Source organism: Geotrypetes seraphini, chromosome 4, assembly GCF_902459505.1.
Source record: "Geotrypetes seraphini chromosome 4, aGeoSer1.1, whole genome shotgun sequence".
NCBI classification, from domain to species: Eukaryota; Metazoa; Chordata; class Amphibia; order Gymnophiona; family Dermophiidae; genus Geotrypetes; species Geotrypetes seraphini.
In genome coordinates, this window is record NC_047087.1 from 213,507,108 (window position 1) to 213,526,713 (window position 19,606).

Consider the following 19,606-nt stretch of genomic DNA (forward strand, 5'->3'; position numbering starts at 1 on the left):
TCTCATTTAGGAAATCATTAAAGACCTATTTATTTGACAAATAAGAATATTAATTCTGATATAAAATGATGTCTTATGTTTCTATTCTTATTGTCATAGTATGTTTTAATTTAAATAATTTTTAATATTGTACTTGAATGTTTTTAACAATTCTATTACTTGTACTATTTAATTTTAGACTGTATGTAGATAGTGTGTTCTATGAAACTGTATCATGTGCTGAAATGTCTCAGTATTTTTCCTGTTGTGAACCGCCCAGAACTATTGGTTGGGCGGTATACAAGAAAATAAATTATTATTATTATTATTATTATAAGGGCTATTGGGGTTGTAGACAGGTGGATATAATGGGTTTTGGGGGGGCTCAGCATAACTATAAGGGAGTTCTGATGAGATGTTTATGTGGGACTCTTTTTGTGAAGTTCACAGCAGTGCCCTGTAAGCTGCCCCACTGATCTGTTGCCAGTCCATCACAATGCTGACCCCTTCCATGCACAAATGGTCTTGTTCTGAGCGTTTGGGACGTAGACAAATTTTTGGTCAAAAATATGGTATAAAGATAGATGTACTGGTGGTCTAGACCAGTGTTCTTCAACCTTTTTACACCCGTGGACTGGCAGAAATAAAAGAATTATTTTGTGGACCGGCAAACTATTAAGACTGAAATTTAAAAAAAACTATTTCTGCCCCGTCTCTGCGAGCTCGGTCCCCGCAAACCATCTGATCCCATCTGCACAAGCCGCAGTTATGATTTTATATTGAACGTATTTTATTAAAGTATAGAAAGAAACAATATTCTGAACAATTGTGATTTTATAAATACAAATATACAGAGCACGGACCAACAAAACCCCTGTCTCCCCTCCACTTCACATATATCCCCTCTACTATCAAGAAAACTGAACAAGCCAAGTTATTATAGAATGCTACACAGAAATATCATGCTAACAGAATACCGCAGTCCTCAGTTATGACTCTAGCAGGATATATATTTCAAATCTGATATATTCTAATGACAAAATAGAAATAAAATGATTTTTTTCTACCTTTTGTTGTCTCTGGTTTCTGCTTTCATCTTCTTTTCACTCTTTTCCTTCCAGCGTCTGCCCTGTCTCTTCAATCCAGTATCTGCCCATTCCATGCACTGTCTGCCCTCTCCCCCATCCATATCTATCTGACTTCTTTCTATGCCCCTCTCCCCTGTCCATCCAGCCTGTGCCTCCTCTCTTCTTTTTACATCATTCATTCCAGCTTCACTGCTTTCTTCATTTTTATCTCTCCTACACTAGATCTAGCATCTTTATCCCTCTCTCATTTCCTTTCCAGCATCAATCTCTCTCTACTTTCTCATTCCTCTCCCCTTTCCCTCATCTGATCTCTCCATTCCACACTGACCCCCTTCCCCTCCTGTAATCTCCCTGCCAGCTGTTTCCTTCCTTATTTTCCTTCTCCCTTCCCTCCTCCCCCTATCCAACATTAACTCTCTTCCCATCCCTTTCCCTCCTCCCCTCCCAGCAGCATCTCTCCTTCTACCTCCCTCCAGATCCAGTAGCAGCTTCCCAGCCTCCTACAGTGGCTTCCTCCCCTTCCAACAGTTCTCAGTACTTGCCTGCAGCAGTGATTTACTTAGGCAGCCTTGGGTCCATTGCCGCCTCTGAGGAAAGAGGAAGTTGCCGGTAAATCACTGCCCTGGCAAGTAAGAGAGCTGCTGGGAGGGGAGACAGCCACCGTCGAAGGCTCCCCAGGATCTTGCTCCCGCACACGCTGACCATCTCCCTTGTACCTGCAGCTCTCTCCCTACAGATTGTTGATTGAACCATATTCCTGTCATTCCCTTCTTGGTTGGGGTGAGAATTTTTCAGCACCCCTTTTAGAATGAATTAAATGTATCCCACAGGGAATTATTTATAAATCCTATTTGTCTATGTATGTGTGTGTATCTGTGTTTTGGGGGGCTAGGTTTAGTTGCAGGGGGTAGTTTAGGGGTGGGGCAGATGGTAGAGCAAATGCAAAGAGTGGATTTGTGGGGTGATAGAGTTTGGGGTGATGGTGGTGTGAGTTTGAGCTGTTAGAGGGCTAGTTATAGGAGTGAGGGGAAATTGCTGGGGGTGTTTGTAGGTTGAACAATTGGGGTAGTGGGATAGGTGCAGGATGAGTAATATGGGGGGTTGAACAGTTTGGGGGAGTGGTGGGGCAGTTGCATTGGTAGTTTTAGGGGTGGAGCTCTTTGGGTGTAGTAGGAGGGGGTAGTTGCAAAGAAGTAGTTTGGGGTGAGGATAGTTTGGGGGGCTTGGGAAGTTTTAGGGATGATGGGATAGTTTGAGGGTACGGCAGTTCCTCCCAGCCTCAGGCGATCAAAACAGGCTGCTGACGTCGGGACCTTCCCTCTTTGAGTCCCGCCTATTTTGTTTCAACTTCCTGTTTCCTAACAGGCAAGACTCACAGAGGGAAGGCCCCGACGTCGGCAGCCTGTCTTGATCGCCCGAAACTGGGAGGAATGTCAGTCAGCAGGAACTTGAACTGCTGACTCGATCTCGCCGGCCCTGTGCGGACCGGCAGAAATTTTCTGCAGACTGGCGGTTGAAGAACAGTAGTCTAGACCACAGTTCTTCAACCGCCGGTCCGCAGATCAGTGCCGGTCCGCAGAAAATTTCTGCCGGTCCGCGCAGGGCCGGCGAGATCAAGATGGCAGTTAAATTTCCTGCCGACTGCGGTTCCTCCCGACTAATGTTCCTCCCAGCCTCAGGCGATCAAAATAGGCTGCCAACGTCGGGGCCTTCCCTCTCTGAGTCTCGCCTGTTCGGAAACAGGAAGTTGAAACAAAATAGGCGGGACTCAGAGAGTGAAGGTCCCGACGTCGGCAGCGTGTCTTGACCGCCACCCCTGCCGAGTTGCTGAAGAGGGCTGCGGGGAAGTTGCGATTAGACCGGAGAGAGCTTCAGATTCAGGTGCAGATGGAGGGAGATGGTCAGCGTGTGCGAACAAGATCCTGGAGAGCATTCACAGTGGCTGTCTCCCCTCCCACCAGCTCTCCAATTTGCCAGGGAAGTGATTTACCAGCAACTTCCTGCAGGCAAGTACCGAGAGCTGCTGGAAGGGGAGGAAGCCACTGTAGGAGGCTGGGAAGGTCTGGAAAAGGGAGAGCTGTTACTGGACTTGAAGGGAGTTAGAAGGAGAGATGCTGCTGGGAGGGGAGGAGGGAAAGGTATGGGAAGAGAGTTAATGTTGGATAGAGGGAGGAGGGAAGGGAGAAGAAGGAGAGATGCTGCTGGAGGGAGGAGGGAAAGGGATGGGAAGAGAGTTAATGTTGGATAGAGGGAGGAAGGAAGGGAGAAGGAAAATAAGGAAGGAGGGTAGGGAGAAAGAAAAAAGGAAGGAAACAGCTGGCAGGGAGATTACAGGAGGGGAAGGGGGTCAGGGTGGATGGAGAGATCAGATGAGAGAAAGGGGAGAGAGGAATGAGAAAGTAGAGAGACATTGATGCTGGAAAGGGGGTCAGCAGAGAAATGAAAGAGGGATAAAGATGCTAGATCTGGTGTAGGAGAGATAAAAATGAAGAAGGCAGTGAAGCTGGAATGAATGATGTAAAAAGGAGAGAGGAGGATGGACAAGGAAGAGGGGCATAGAAAGAAGTCAGATACATATGGAAGGGGGAGAGGGCAGACATTGGATGGAACGGGCAGATGCTGGAAGGAAAAGAGTGAAAAGAAGATGAAAGCAGAAACCAGAGACAACAAAAGGTAGAAAAAAATAATTTTATTTCTATTTTGTCATTAGAATATATCAGATTTGAATTATATATCCTGCTAGAGACATAACTGGGGACTGCAGTATTCTGTTAGCATGATATTTCTATGTAGCATTCTATAATAACTTGGCTTGTTCAGTTTTCTTGATAGTAGAGGGGATATATGTGAAGGGGAGGGGAGACAGGGGTTTTGTTGGTCCGTGCTCTGTATATTTGTATTTATAAAATCACAATTGTTCAGAATATTGTTTCTTTTTATACTTTAATAAAATATGTTCAATATAAAATCATAATTGCGGCTTGTGCAGATGGGATCAGATGGTTTGTGGGGACCGAGCTCGCGGAGATGGGGCGTAAACGGGGTTTTTAAATTTTAGTCCTAGTAGTTTGCCGGTCCACAAAATAATTATTTTATTTCTGCCGGTCCACGGGTGTAAAAAGGTTGAAGAACAATGGTCTAGACGATCAATGGCATAGACGTCCAGATAGATGATTTAAAAATATATATATATTCTAGATGTATTTTTTGAGAATGGACATTTTTCCACTGCCGAATTTGGGTGTCTAGTGCCATACGTCCTAATTGGACTTAAATGTTTCTTTTGATTATGCCCCTCTATAAGAACAGTGAAGTTGCCTGTATTTCTTGAATTGGTTTCTGGGCTTCAGCGAAATAGAACAACAATTAGTTGGGTCACTTTGAAATGGAGATGAGCTGAAGCTGGTTACAATTCTTGGTGAACAGTCATGTCTCTTCCACAACAAACTTCTGGTCATCCCATGGAAAATTTTACATTGGTGTGACTATCTACTTGGTTGATAGAGTCTTTAGAAAGAAAGGGAGTTAAGTGTATTAGCATGCGCTAATGTGTTAAGTGTGCACTACCTGCCAAAATGCCCATAAGAATATAATGCCCTTTCATGAATTCCTTCCTGAGTCTCCTTGTCTGGCCTTAAGACTGGTTCCCATACATTTGACATTCTTGCATCAGTTCTGGAAGATATTCAAACAGTGTTTGCCATTAGATGAAAAATTGTTAGAACAACAAAGACAATGATTCCAACTTTGTGAAAGCCTTCTCTGTAACTGGACAGCATGACAATGATAATGAAGATGAAGATGCAAGTGATGAATTACAGTAGACAGCACTGCTTCCAATGCAGATGATAATGACGATGGTAATCAAGCATTCTTTGCTATTAGGAAGTCAAGCGTTTTAGACAGCATTTCCCTTAATCAATACCTGCAGACCCAGTCAATAGACATTCAGAAATATTGCAGCCTGGCCTGATTTGAAGGAACCTTTTATCAGACTAAACAATCAATTTTCTGCTAATGCAGTTGTTGAACACCTTTTTAATTGTGCAGGATAAATGACTCACAAGCATTCACGCATGAGTGATAGTCATTTTCAAAATTTGGTTTTACTAAAAGCAAGGTGGATTGACGTGTGGAACAATAGAGTTATTGGGATAAAAAATGTTAACAATAGTTGTATTCCTTCAAATATTATATTAGGAAATAATTTGTTTTCACATAAGTAATTTTTTAATACATTCACTGTACTTTTATATTTACTTAAGTATTAAAATATACATTTGCCATTGGTGATTATATATGTTCTTTGCATCAATAAAAAATTGTTTGATCGTAAAATATACATTTACTTAAGTATTTTAACCTAATACTTTGAACAACAATGAAAGAGACACATAGATCAGGACAGGTATGGCAGACTAGGTGGTCCTATTGGTCTTTGCCAACATCTTCTACTTAATACAGTATGTTTTAACTCTAGAAAACAGATAATGTTTGTTAGAAGTGAGTTCATAAAACACTATTCACTTATTTTGTTGATTTCTCTCTATATTCAGAAATGAGCATACTGTATGTACTGGTAGTGTAATATTTATCCATTAGAAAGTCCTGAAATAAATGACCTGCCAGATGTTAAGCACTATCAGTGCAGGCCTAGAAGATATGCATAATTTATGCAGAGGATTACATATTTCAGTACATCTCTTCTTTCCATCTTCCATACCGTTTATTCTTTAAGAATAGAATAATATGCTTCAAATGGACTCTTAAGCCCTTCTTATTATGTCATATGATTATGGCTCATCTTACTTCACAGCTAGAATATGCAAATGGTAGTGACTTATAGTTAGAGGAAAAATTACCATAATTTTCCTGCTAGCTCACAGTCCCCACTTTGCATGGATTCTACCCCCAAATCCATTTCTCCTGTCCATGAAACATAAGACAAGCTGACAGAGAAGAGTCATCTAGAATATAAATAATTCTAAAAGCTAAAGTAGTCTTCAAATGTGCATGTTCAGAAGTGGAAGACAAAGTATGTTTTCCAGTTCACTGACTCCACTGAGCGCAGATTTTCTTAAAAGATGATAAAGACATGTCAGTTTGAGAAGCATTTGTCTACGGAAAGAGCAAGACTCTGGCAGGAGAACAAAATGAAGGTCCAGATCATTAAACTAAATCAATACCCTCCTATCAAAATCAGCCCTAAGTGAAGCTTTATCCTATTAGTTCACTTTATTGTCTTTACACTGTTTTGTTGATTCTGCCTTAGCAGAATTCTTTTGAAACAACTCCTCACACTGTGTTGCTTGACAAACTCCTGACTCTTTGCCCACCAGTTCTGAGTTTCACATTATGATAAGGACATTGCAATCACTTTTGACTCAGATCCCTAAGTTTTAATGGCTGGTGGGGATGCTGGGCCCAGCAGAGGTCTCCTTGTAATCCCACCTGTGTTGCCAGAGTGGCACTTAAATCAGCTAGCGCAGCTTTGTAAAAGAGGCCGTTAGTCGTACTGAATGTATAACCAAAAGTTTTACAACACAGCCTAGACGGAACTTGGACGTTGTGACTTAGGCCATTTACAAAATGGTCTAAGTCACAAAAAACTATATAAAGTGACCAGATAAGCAGTGCAAAAACATAGTACAAACCCCCACACACTACCTGAGTGATCACCGACTCCCCCTCCCTAAAAATTGTAATCAGAACTTTAAATATCTGCCTCCAGAACATCAGTACCTGGCAGCCTGCCATAGGAAAGCCTAGTAGAGCTGCACAGAGGCGGCTTGTCATCTTGGGGGTGGATTAGGGACCCAAGGAGAGGAGGACCCAGGCCCATAAGCCACTGTAATCACTGCATTCATGGTGAAACATGTGCACTCCCCAAAACCCTAACCCTTTTGTACTGCCATATAAGTGGCTCCTGCAGCCATAAAGGTTATTGGGATTGTAGACAGGTGGGTATAATACATTTTGGGGGTGTTTTGTGGGGCTCACCATGACCTATAAGGGAGCTGTAGTGAGATGTTTATGGGGCACCCTTTTTGTGAAGTTCACACAGTGCCCTGTAAGGTACCACACTATTCAGGTGCCATGTCTGGGTGTCCTGTCCATCACTTTGGTGACCCCTCCCACGTCCAACAGGACTTATTCTAGATGTTTTTGACTTGGACGAATATATGGACGAAAATGTGGTATAAATATGGATGATTTAGCTGATTGGACGATCAGACAGATAGACGTATAGTTAGATGATTTTTGAACCAAAAAAGTATTTTGGGCGTATTTTTCAAAAATGTGTCCTAAGCTGTGTCTGATTTTGGACGACTTGCGACTTAGACGAAAACAGACTTAGACGTTTCTTTCGATTATGCCCTCCATGGGTATTTTTTTTTTTACTGGCAAAATTTATATCAATTTAAAAAAGGAAAAGTTTCCCTTTGAAAATTGAGCATCCCCTCCAAAGCGGGCCCCCTCCCGCCGAGCCTGACATCCCCACACACCCCTTATACCTATGAATGGAAAATTGGTAGAAGGGATGCCCATTCCTTTCTTCTGGTAGGCCCACCTCTTCAAAATGGCAGGCCTTCCCCTGCCCAGTGCACGCTGGGATGCACTGGGAGGGATTTAAGACTCTGGCCCGGGCACCTAAGGGCCCTCCCATAGGAGTGCTTCAGTAGGAGCTCCTTCCCTGTTCTGAGATGTTTAAAAACCTTAGTATTCATATTAACTCCACAAACACCGCATATTCCACACTTATAATGACCACGGCCCCAATGCACAAAAGGTTTCCTTGCAAATAAGACTGGTTTTTAACCATTCTTACTTGCAAGGAAACTCTCCTACTGATGCTCAAAAGGGTTCTCTATGGCTGCTATCGATCATTGACATGGTTCAATCAGTGGTTTGAAACAATGTCAAAACATCATTATGATTCTGAAAATTGGCACTTTGCAAAATGAAATAACACTCTTTTCAGCTACAATGGCAAAATAACGCTCAGAATTTAGGAAGTTGATTGGACTGAGAACTTTTCAACAACCCCTCATATTGTAGTTCTTTTCTCATCTATTTTATCATTAGATTGTACACCACTTTGCTCTGTTATATGTTTGCAGTTAAAGATGGCTTAGCAAATCCGATAGAAATAAATAACTGAAAGAAGTCTATTTTTGGTGGTTTGGGGACAGGGTCGGCACTTATGTCAACTCTGAATCTACTAGGAACAGAGACTTCTTCTTTCTAGGCCCTGTTTTTTTAGAACTCCCTATCATCAGGACTTCAAATTGAATCTTCTTTCCCAAAGCTTAAAATCATGTTAAAAGCTTACCTTTTTACCCTGGCTTAGAGGAGTAGTGTCTAAGTTGGACTTGTCAGTGCACAGCAATCTCTCTTTTACTTCTCTCATCTTTTTCTTTGGCTCCCTCTCTGTTGTATTGATTTTCTGCAAAATGTTTTGCACCTTCCAAGCAGGCCAATATGTTTTGCACCTCAGAGCAAGGCAATATATTTCACAACTCAGAGTCAGAGGACACTTGATGAAGTTACAGGGAAATAAATTTTCACTCAGAGAATAGTTAAGCTCTGGAACGCATTGCCAGAAGATGTGATAACAGCAGCTAATGTAGATGGGTTTTAAAAAAATGGTTTGGACAATTTCCTAGAGAAAAATACCATAGTCTGCTATTGAGACAGACATGGGGGAAGCCACTGCTTGCCCTGGGATCAGTAGCATGGAATGTTGCTATCCTTTGGGATTCTGTATGGAATATTCCTACTATCTGGGTTTTTGCCAGTGACCTGGATTGGGCACTGTGGAAAAAGGATACTAAGCTAGATGGACTATTGGCCTGATCCAGTATAGCTATTCTTATGTTCTTATATTCCAATTAAATAAACATTTTGCTTCCCTGGGCAGTGCTAAACATGTAACAGTGCAAAACACTTTGGAGTGTTAAATCTTTTGTTTGTGCTATCTCCCTAGTTCTATAAAAAGTGCCAAAAATTGCATGCACAATTTTGGTTTCATTACCAAATGTGTGCACAATTTAATTGAATAAAAAGCTCATTAGTGACAATAATTGATATTTTAACAAGCAATTATTGGTTCTACTTAAAATCACATGTAAATTAAAATTTAGACACATACATTTAGGCAGGGGATCGTTAGTATAAATGGCTGCGACTAAAGCTAGTTGAGTTCCCGGGCATAAGCACTATTCTTTAAACTGTACTTCTTTAGTTTTTATTTTTTTTAATTCTTTATTAATTTTCAAAATTACAACAGTGCAATACAACCAATGCAACTCATAGTAATACAATAAAAGCACATTCATCTTTCTCATGTTCATAATCATCCATTTCTCGTCCACCCATCCACCCAAACAATTATAAGAACATAAGAGCTGCCGCTTCTGGGTCAGACCAGTAGTCCATCATGCCCAGCAGGCCGCTCACGCGGCGGCCCTTTTGGTCAAAGACCAGCGCCCTAACTGAGACCAGTCCCACCGTATAACACAAACATATATTATCATAAATATTTTATCTATTCTGAATAATGATATCTTTTCACCCATCCCGATTATAAATATTCAAAAATCAATTTATCACATGAAGAATCCCCCTCCCTCCCCCTGCCCTGGATATGTACAAAAGTAAAGAACAAACTGTACTTCTTTAAGCATGGTCAAGAACATAACATAAAAATAGCCTTACTGGATCAGACCAATGGTCCATCTAGCCCAGAATCCTTTTTCCACAGTGGTCAATCCAGGTCACAAGTACCTGGAAAAAACTCAAATAGTAGCAGCATTCCATGCTACTATTTGGGTTTTTGGTTTATAGGATAGTGGGTTTTTCTGTGTCAATTTATTAAGCTCCATATTAGAGAATGACACGGTAACAAAATTCAGCACCGTTCCCGTCCCCGTGGATAACCGCGGGAAATAATCCCATGTCATTTTCTAGTGTCTATTTCAACCTCAGTCCTTCTACACCAGCATCTTCAAAGCAAAGCTTGCGGGTCAGTGGTTGTGCCCAATTATACTCTGATTCTTCCCTCTCTCCTTAAAGAATGACATGAAGATGGTTTCCCGCGGTTATCCGCGGGGACGGGAATGGTGATGAATTTTGTCACCGTGTCATTCTCTACTCCATATATAGAATTTACTCCTATAGTGCTAAACATTTTGCCCTGCAGACACTGAATGGACACCAGGGATATTGTGGGAACCTCATGGATGTTATGTACTTGTCCTAAGGGGGCAGAGTATGATGGTATAAGCTTCATGGTCACCCTTAGGTACACATTATACTGAAGATTTGATAGCAGTCAGTGAAGTAAGAAGCACTTTTGTATTCTCCCCTGATGCAGCAGTGGAAATCGCAAAACGGGAGACCCTCCGAGAATTTGATTGCTGTGCCACCACAGAATTGGAACTCATCAAGACAAGTACAGGTTTTGAATTGCCTAACTGATTTTTTTTTTTCTTTCTAGTGGTGTCTATTATAGTTCTTGCAGAGTTCATGAATGGCAACATTGTCTTTTGAAGAACCTGTCCACTAATTCACTACAGATTTTTCAAGTGTGATGCATCTATTTAATGACTATATCAATATCTTGATAAATTGCTAGATATGTATTAGAGTCATTTAAATTTGATATCTTAATGATTATTATTAAGAAATGCATTGTGGTGGAGTTTTTCCAGCCGATGATTGAAGGTGAGCCTACCTGTTTTGCATTCCCCGTTGGGGGTTCAACAGTGTTTGGCCCTTTATACCTGAGGCTTTTCTCCACTTCCTTCTCTGAGAGCGCTGTGCATTTGGGTTCTTGGTTTGATTGAATGTGAATGGTGTAGTGTGGTTTGTAATTCAATCTTCTCTTTATATTGTGGAAATCTTTTACATTACCACATTTTGAGACATCACCATTGATGTCCTATGTTTTTGAATGCTTTTAGGGCACCTTGGTTGGGGGGCAAAGATATGTCAATTGTACGTTAGGCTTCTACGTTTAGTCTTGCATTTGTAAAATGTGTCACAAGATCTATACATTTTGCTTAAAACGAAGATATGCAGACATCCATGACTTTTCTAAAATGGTGCAGCACATCTTATAGATTTTGAAGTTTTGATGATGGGTTGTAGAAATTCAAAAAGTCTTTTGAGTGTAAAGATTTTTTTAAAATGAAGTGATGTTAAATATTCTGGTGCCTGACCACATAAAAACAAAAACAAAAATACACTTTTTAAAATAGCGTCATTCTTGAATAGGAAGCCAGTGAATACTAGTCTATAAGGGAATGATTCTTTCAAATTTACCTATACCAAAACTCAACCTAGCTGCTACATTTTGTAAACGAAATATCAGAACAAGCCAAGTAAAGCAAATCAGAATACACTTCTCCCTCCGTATTCACGGTTTCAGCAATCGCGGTTTCAATTATTCACGGTTTTTAGCCTGCTGGCTCCTCCTCCCAAATTACATCAGCTTGCATAGAGAAATCGCTGATTCCAAGCATTTACAGAGAAAATCGCTGATTCCCAGCATTTTCTTCACCGTGTTTTGCCTCTCCTTCAGGAACAGGCCAGGTCTCCCACCATGTTATTCGCAGTTTCACCATATTTACGATGGTTTTTAATATAAAACAGCAAATAAGATATGAAAAAGTTATTCACGGTTGTTCTGTATTCGCGGGTATGTTAATCCCCTATCAGAGTGAATACGGAGGGAGAAGTGTAATTCAGTTGCACTTTTAACATAAAAATTAATCAGAGGTAAGTACCCAGTGGTGTAGTGAGGGTGAGTGGTGCTCCTCCCCCACCCCTTCTCCTTCCAGACCTCCCCTTGCCACGTGCACACCTCCCTTCCCTATCCTGTACCTTTTTAATTTGCCAGGCTGTGAGCAACAGCACAAACTTTCTGCCCGCATCATGTCGACTATCCCTCTAATGTCACTTCCTAGGTCTGGGGCCCGGAAGTGATGTCAGAGAGAGGCGACACTGACGTGGGCAGCAAGTTTGTGCTGTTGCTCACAGCCTGGAAAATTAAAAAGGTATGGGGAAGGGAAGGGGTGCACATATGCAGGGAGGCAAAGAGGAGGGCGGGTGCATATGCCCTTACAAAAACTGTGTCGTCTTGTGATAAATGCAGAGGGTGTGATCATCATCTAACCCAGTGGTCTCAAACTCAAACCCTTTGCAGGGCCACATTTTTATTATTACAAGTTTATTAAAAAAAAATTTTATACCACTCAATCAAACTTCTAAGCCGTGTACAAATAAGTGCTAATGGGGAACCAAAGACACAGGCTTACATAGGTAAAACTTGAGATAAGTTACAAGACAAATATCACATAACAGTGTTCCCCCTAGCACCTTTTAGCTGGGTGCTCCGCCCGGTTAATTTAGATGCCCGCCCGGCATACTTAGCTTCTAGAAGTCAATATGGGATAGAATAAATAACATTTTGGAATCATCAATTCCTCTAACGTATGAGGCAGTTATTTGTGGTACAATATTACATGTTAAACCCCTTATAGATCAACATAAAAGTCGTCTTTTCCTTATAATGACTGGGATAGCCATCCAGATGATCACCTGAAATTGGAAGAACTGTGATCGTTTAAATTTTTCATTTTGGTGGGCAAGTCTTTGCTCTAGTTATAGATTTGAAAAAATAAATGCTGAAAATTTAGGACATGGTAATATATTTAAATTAATATGGGGCCCATTGGCATCTTATGTTACCTCATTGTAATTGTTTATTGACTGTGAATCAGTTTGTTCTTTACTATGGTACATATCCAGGGCGGGGGGGGGGGGGGTGGTGGGAGAAAGAATTCTTTATGTCATAAATTGATTTTTGAATATTTATAATTGGGATGGGTGTGAAGATATCATTATTCAGAATAGATAGAATATTTATGATAACATATGTTTGTGTTATACGGAATGATAATTGTTTGGGTGGATAGGGGAGTGGATGATTATGAACAAGAGAAAGATGAATGTGCTTTTATTGTATTACTATGAGTTGCATTGGTTGTATTGCACTGTTGTAGTTTTGAAAATGAATAAAGAATAAAAAAAAAAATAATTAATGTCTTATTAAAGAAATGACAATTTTGCATGAGGTAAAATTCTTTATAGTTTATAAATCTTTCCTTTTGGCTAAGTCTTAATAATAATATTGTAATTTATAGCTAAAGAGACATATGATCAAGAAACTGTTTTTTACTTTTGTGATTATGATAAACATACCGAGGGCTTCATAATAGTATCTGATGGGCTGCATGTGGTCCCCGGACCGCTAGTTTGAGACCACTGATCTAACCTGTATTTACTGCACAACTGCACAAGCATTGCATTACACACAGTGCCAGATAGCTCAGGTGAACACGTGCTAGCAGCTACTTCATATAATGCAGTGCAGGCCCAGATACATAGTTCTATTAGTAGTGGTCCTCCCCTCCCCTGCAGTTCCATTCTCCCCTTATACTAGGGTTACCAGATTTTACTTACTGCGCTTACTGCTGTGTTAGTTACTTAACTTAGCTTAGTAAAAGGATCCAACAATTACCCCCACCTTTCACCAGCAGCTAATTCCCCCCCAAAAATAGTTATTTCTCTTTTACAGCTTTAAAGGTTTGCTCTCTTGTTTGGTTTTCAGTATATGAAACTTTTTTTGTAAGAGAAGAAAAAGGAGTAAATCCATCAGAAAGCTATATAGTCCTTACCCATGAATGCATTTACTTCTAAGTATGAATAAAACAATTTCCTGTTTTTCAAAGATAGTTTAGCCTATCAACCTCACACCACTGCTCTCTGATAGGACTACTCCATAAACCAATGCAGCACAGTGGATGATAAAATAAATCCAATTTATGGAGATGTTCTAGGTTTGTAGAGATAAATTGTAGCTTATCAACAGGAGGATACACTTCAGCATGCTTATAAAACCGACAGCAAAACTGAACCAGGCTAGAGCACTTTTAAGGAAGCTATTTATAATTTTTTGGGCAGCTTGGAGAACTGCAAAAGGCATACCTGAAATTGAAGATAAGAATGAAATAAAATAATTAAATTGATCTTTTTACTCTAATTTAATTTAAAAAATGCTATTTTTGATAAATTAAATTTCATAGATTGCAGAATAGGAATATGTGAATGTGGATTGTTGTTTTGGTTTGGGTTTTTTTACGTTGTCTTTGTTTCATTTTAAGAACATAAGAATTGCCATACTGGAACAGACCGAAGGTCCATCAAACCAATATCCTGTGGTCTGACTGCTGAATCCAGTTTCAGACTAGAGAGTTGCGCGGGGACAGAAATCCTGCCTGTCCTTACTAGTATCCTGCCTGCCCCCACCCATCCCTGCCAGAATCTCCTCTGTCCCCGCCCATCCCTATGAGGAATCTCCTCTGTTCCCATAAAAAGCAGCAATTACTTTTGACTGTTTTGGGTTTTTTTTTTTTTAAGTTTTAGGCTCTCTTTTACTAAGGTGCGTTCACCGATTAGCACACGCTAATCAATTTAGCGTGCACTAAATGCTAACACGTGCATGTTAGTGTATGGATGCATTAGCATTTAGCATGCGCTAATTTGATTAGCACACATTAATCGGTTAGCACGCCTTAGTAAAAGAGGGGGTTAGTTTATTTAAACCAACAGTAAAATAATATATAAACAAATAACAGTGAACAGACATAAGAAATTCATACATCACCAGAAAGATTTAGAATAGGGCATTAGGTCATGTGACTGTAGGCTCAACCATTTCTTGTTAAAAGAAATAAAAGAGTTGGATTTTTTGGCAATATAAAGCTCATATCTGTAGAGAAAACAAATCTGGTTCTATCATCTGACAGAGGTAATTTGTGAGAGGTTCTTCCAAGAAACACAAATGATTTTTAATGCAGCATTGAGTAAAGAATCAAACAATACAGCATCAAAATCATTTAAAGCAGAATCGAGAGAGGCACTTTTCAGGACAATGGTTGCATAAGAAAAATGTGCCAAAACTGAACTGGAAACTCCAAAACAAACTCAGCAAGTACTTCATTTTGTACTAAACACAATTGGTGGCATAACCATGAGAGGGGGGCTGGGCCTCCCACTTTAAGCTTAGCTCCCCTTAAAATGAACATCTCCCTTGCTTTGCTGTAGCTGGTGGGACATTTTGCTTTCATGACTGGGGTCATGATTGTTGCAGTTTTCCGATTCTCATAGCGTCTGGGTAGGTAGAACTGACGTTTGAGCCATCACGCTGTGACTTTCTTCAGGGTATGCTGTGAGGTCTGCAGTTTGTCTTTGTATATAGAGGGTCCTCAAACCTGATTGCTAGGACTTAAGGTGACTGAGGCAGGAAAATCTGTTTGTCACAATTTTGAATCTTTGCAGGAGAGTCCATTGGTCACAAATTTGAATTTTGGCGGGAAAGTCCGTTGGTCAAAAATTTGAATTTTAAAGATGTTCTCCCAGCTTTATAGGGAGAACACCTTTATAATAAAAATTTTTGATCAATGGACTTTCCCACCAAAATTCAAATTTATGACCAGTGGACTTCTCCTGCCAAGATTCAAAATTGTGACAATAGATTATTTGTGGCTGGCATGGCGAGACCCCCAAAACTGCAACGATGATGTGCAACATATTGCTCTGCTGGGAAAGGATAATGAGGACGCACTGGAGAAGATTCAGCAATGCTCAGATGTGGTAGTGCATCGATTTAAGGAAAATGTGTAGGAGTAAACAGTAATCACACTGATGAACAGTGTAGCTTAGAGATGTTCTTAAAACAAGGTACTTGGTATATATTAAATTAATATGGAGCCCATTGGCAACTTATGTTACCTCATTGTAATTGTTTGTTGACTGTGAATCAGTTTATTCTTTACTTTGGTACATATCCAGGGCAGGGGGGAGGGGGATTCTTTGGGGTCATTTTATCAAGCTGCGGTAGCGGGGTTAGGGTATTGGACAATTCATCACGCGCTAACCCCTACGGCTGGCTAAACAACTAACGCCTGCTTAATGCAGGCGTTAGCGGCTAGCGCGGCAGGCAGTTTAATGCGCATCAAACCCCTACCGCAGCTTGATAAAAGGACCCCTTTATGTCATAAATTGATTTTTGAATATTTATAATTGGGATGAGTGAGAAGATATCATTATTCAGAATAGATAGGATATTTATGATAATATATGTTTGTGTTATACGGAATGATAATTGTTTGGGTGGATGGGTGGGGGTGGGGGGAATGGATGATTATGAACATGAGAAAGATGAATGTGCTTTTATTGTATTACTATGAGTTGCATTGTTGTTGTTTTTAAAATTAATAAAGAATTTAAAAAAAAGAACCACATCTCTTTACTTAGCTGTTCCGAGCTCAAACTCCTTCTAAGACATGTTTACTAACAAAATACAAAGACACATGTAACTACTAATAAGAGCAAAAGAAAGTTTTATTTACAAAGGCACAATATGAAATGGTATATAATAGAGCAAAGATTAGCATAGCAAGAAAATTCTTATTTCAATAAAGAAAATGGTAAATGAATGTAATCATTTGGATAAAGCAATACAACAAATAAATGTAACTACAATATATAATACCAATGGAAAGTAAATATAACTTTCATAGGTGCAGTGATATGTCCATGGAAGTAGAATGTCTTTTTGCATCCGCAAATCCAGTACCTTTCCTATAAATGGTGCTGTCGCTTGAATGACGCTCGATCGGTGGCCATTTTTAAGGCGGCAGCTACCACTGGTGCCATTTATAGAAACCAGCCAATTAGGCTCACCTATGTGGACTAAAAGTGCTAATATTAGATTAGATTATTTATTTATACAATTTTCTATACCGTTCTCCTAGGAGATCTCAGAACGGTTTGCACGGGTTTATTCAAGCATTTTTCTCTGTATGTCCCGTTGGGCTCACAATCTATCTAATGTACCTGAGGCAATGGGGGGATTAAGTGACTTGCCCAGGGTCACAAGGAGCAGTGTGGGTTTGAACCCACAATCCCAGGGTGCTGAGGCTATAGCTGTAACCACTGCACCATGCTCTCCCCCCGCACTCTAACTGGTTACCATGAATGTCTTCTGCCGCTGAGAAGCACGAGCAGGTGCGCGATTTGGTGCTGCTGCTCAGTGCTGAGCGGCTTCCTTACTGGCTCCCGTGAATTCTCATGAGAATTTGTGGGAGCCATTAAGGAAGCTGCTCAGTACTTAGCAGCAGCACCAAATTGTGCACCTGCTCGTGCTCAATGGCCGAAGACACTCACAACAGCCATTTGGCAGCGGGGCAGGAACTTGGAAAGTTCGATCCTGCCTGCTGCACTTCCATGGGGAAATGGTAGTACAGGTATGAGGCTAGGGCAGGGAAGGGTGCTGGGTGCAGAGCCTGACAGGGCAGGGCACTTGAATATTAACTGCCCGACTTATATTTGAGTCAACCATTTTTCCTCCTTTTTGGGGGGAAAAAGGGGGTCTTGACTTATATTCGGATCAACTTATATTCGAGTATATACGGTATTATAAAAACATAATAAAACAGACACACCAACAATCCTCAGAAATCATATCTACAAACTAATACCATGGCTTATATAATAAAAATCATGAATAGTTCATCAACTATGCCAGAGAAGAGAATTATTAGCTAGAAAAAGGCATCTACAAATAATTGTGTCTTGAGTAATTTTCTAAACAAGCTCTTTTCACGACAATTTCGTATTTGGCCCACAAGGACGTTCCATATTTTAACTCCTGCACAACAAGAAACTCTGACTAATGTCCCAAAGCTTTAAGCGGACAATCAACCGTTTCTAAAAGCTTCTTGAAAAAAATGAGCCTTCAACACCTTACGAAAGAACAAGAACCCTTTTTGCAAGTACACACTATGGCCCCAATTCTATATTTGCCACCTAATAAATCAGCACCATTTCTATAAAAGTTAGGCACACTGTATAAAATCACACTTTGCACCATCTAAGTGGCTTTAAGCATCGCTAGGCATCCTAACTTTTAGTTTTCCCGGTCTAAATGCATGCACCTACGTTAAGCACACAATGGCGCCCAAGTCGAAACAGGTGCCTAAGTCCAAAATTTACCCATGATCTGCCCCCAAACCATGCGTACATTTAGATAGGCATTTTGGACAAGGCATCTGACTTTTCGAGAATCATGCCTACTGAGTTAAGCGCCTGTCAATTAATTCCTATTAACCCCAATGATGAAGTGTTAATTGTCAATTATTAGCACTGATTAAGCCTATTAATCAATTGAGTTAGATGCATCGATGTAGCCACACTGGGTCAGACCAATGGTCCATCTAGCCCAGCAGTCTGTCCTCACGGTGACCAATCCAGGTCACTAGTACCTGTCAAAACCCCACATACTAGCAACATTCCATGCTACCTATCCAGGACAAGCAGTGGCTTCTCCCATGTCTGTCTCAATAACAGCACCACTAGAAGTGGCAGGAGATCCCCAAGGATGCAATCAAAACAAAACAAAGTGGGGCGGTCAAGATGCTCCAGTAGGGGGTGGGGGTGGGGGTGGGGGTCTTTATTGTCAGCAACATAAAAACATTCAGCAACTCAATGCTGCATGCACCTCAGCATCTAGTGTACTCTCTCCAGGAGTCCCAAAATCTGCCGTTCCAAAACCAAACAGCCATGCTCCACAGGCTGTTTATGCAGACTTTATAGGATTTGCCCCTATGCAATTTATTTGCAGAAGTGCAAACTTTAGATACAAGTGCGATTGGTAGCATTGGCAGAATGCACAATGCAGCTGCGAAAAAGTCAGAAATCAGCAAGATACTGGTAAATGGAATGCAGGAGGTAGTGGCCATGTGCTGGCAGATGAGAGATTTGCACAGAGAGCTGTGGAAGGAACAAGCCTCCCACTCTGTCAACCTGATAGATTTCATATCGCCCCCACCCCAGTTGGCTAGGATGAACAGTAATACTGGTTTGGTGGCACAGAGCAGCTCCTCTAGGAAACAAAAAAAAAAAAAAAAGTATGCTCATATTTTAGGTTGAACATTCTTCTCATATCTGAAGGGAGAAGAGGAAGGATTCCCTTAGGTAGTATATACACTCTTGCAATCTTGAGGTGCACATGTATTCACCCCAGTTCTGTGCGGAAACTGTAATCACTGTTCCCTCTGAGCTGAGTGGGAGTCCTCCATCTGTATTGTTGCCAGTGGAAAGTGGTGCTTCAACATTGTGATTTCTATATCTACAGACAGGAAGGTTCCTTGTGTGTTTCACAGTTGAAACCGTACCACCCATTGGCAGGACTGTAGCGAAGGACTCCTGTTTATCTTAAAAAGAACAGTGGCTGCAATGTAAAATTTTGTCTATAGTCCGGTATCCAAGCGGAGGCAGCTTTTGAACTGTGAATCACAAAATCTGGAAAATTTATTTCTGACTGCTTCCCATAAGAACATTGTATATACATCTTATAGAATGGAAAAGGACTTCTATTTTGGATAATTTCATAAGAAGTTCTATAAATA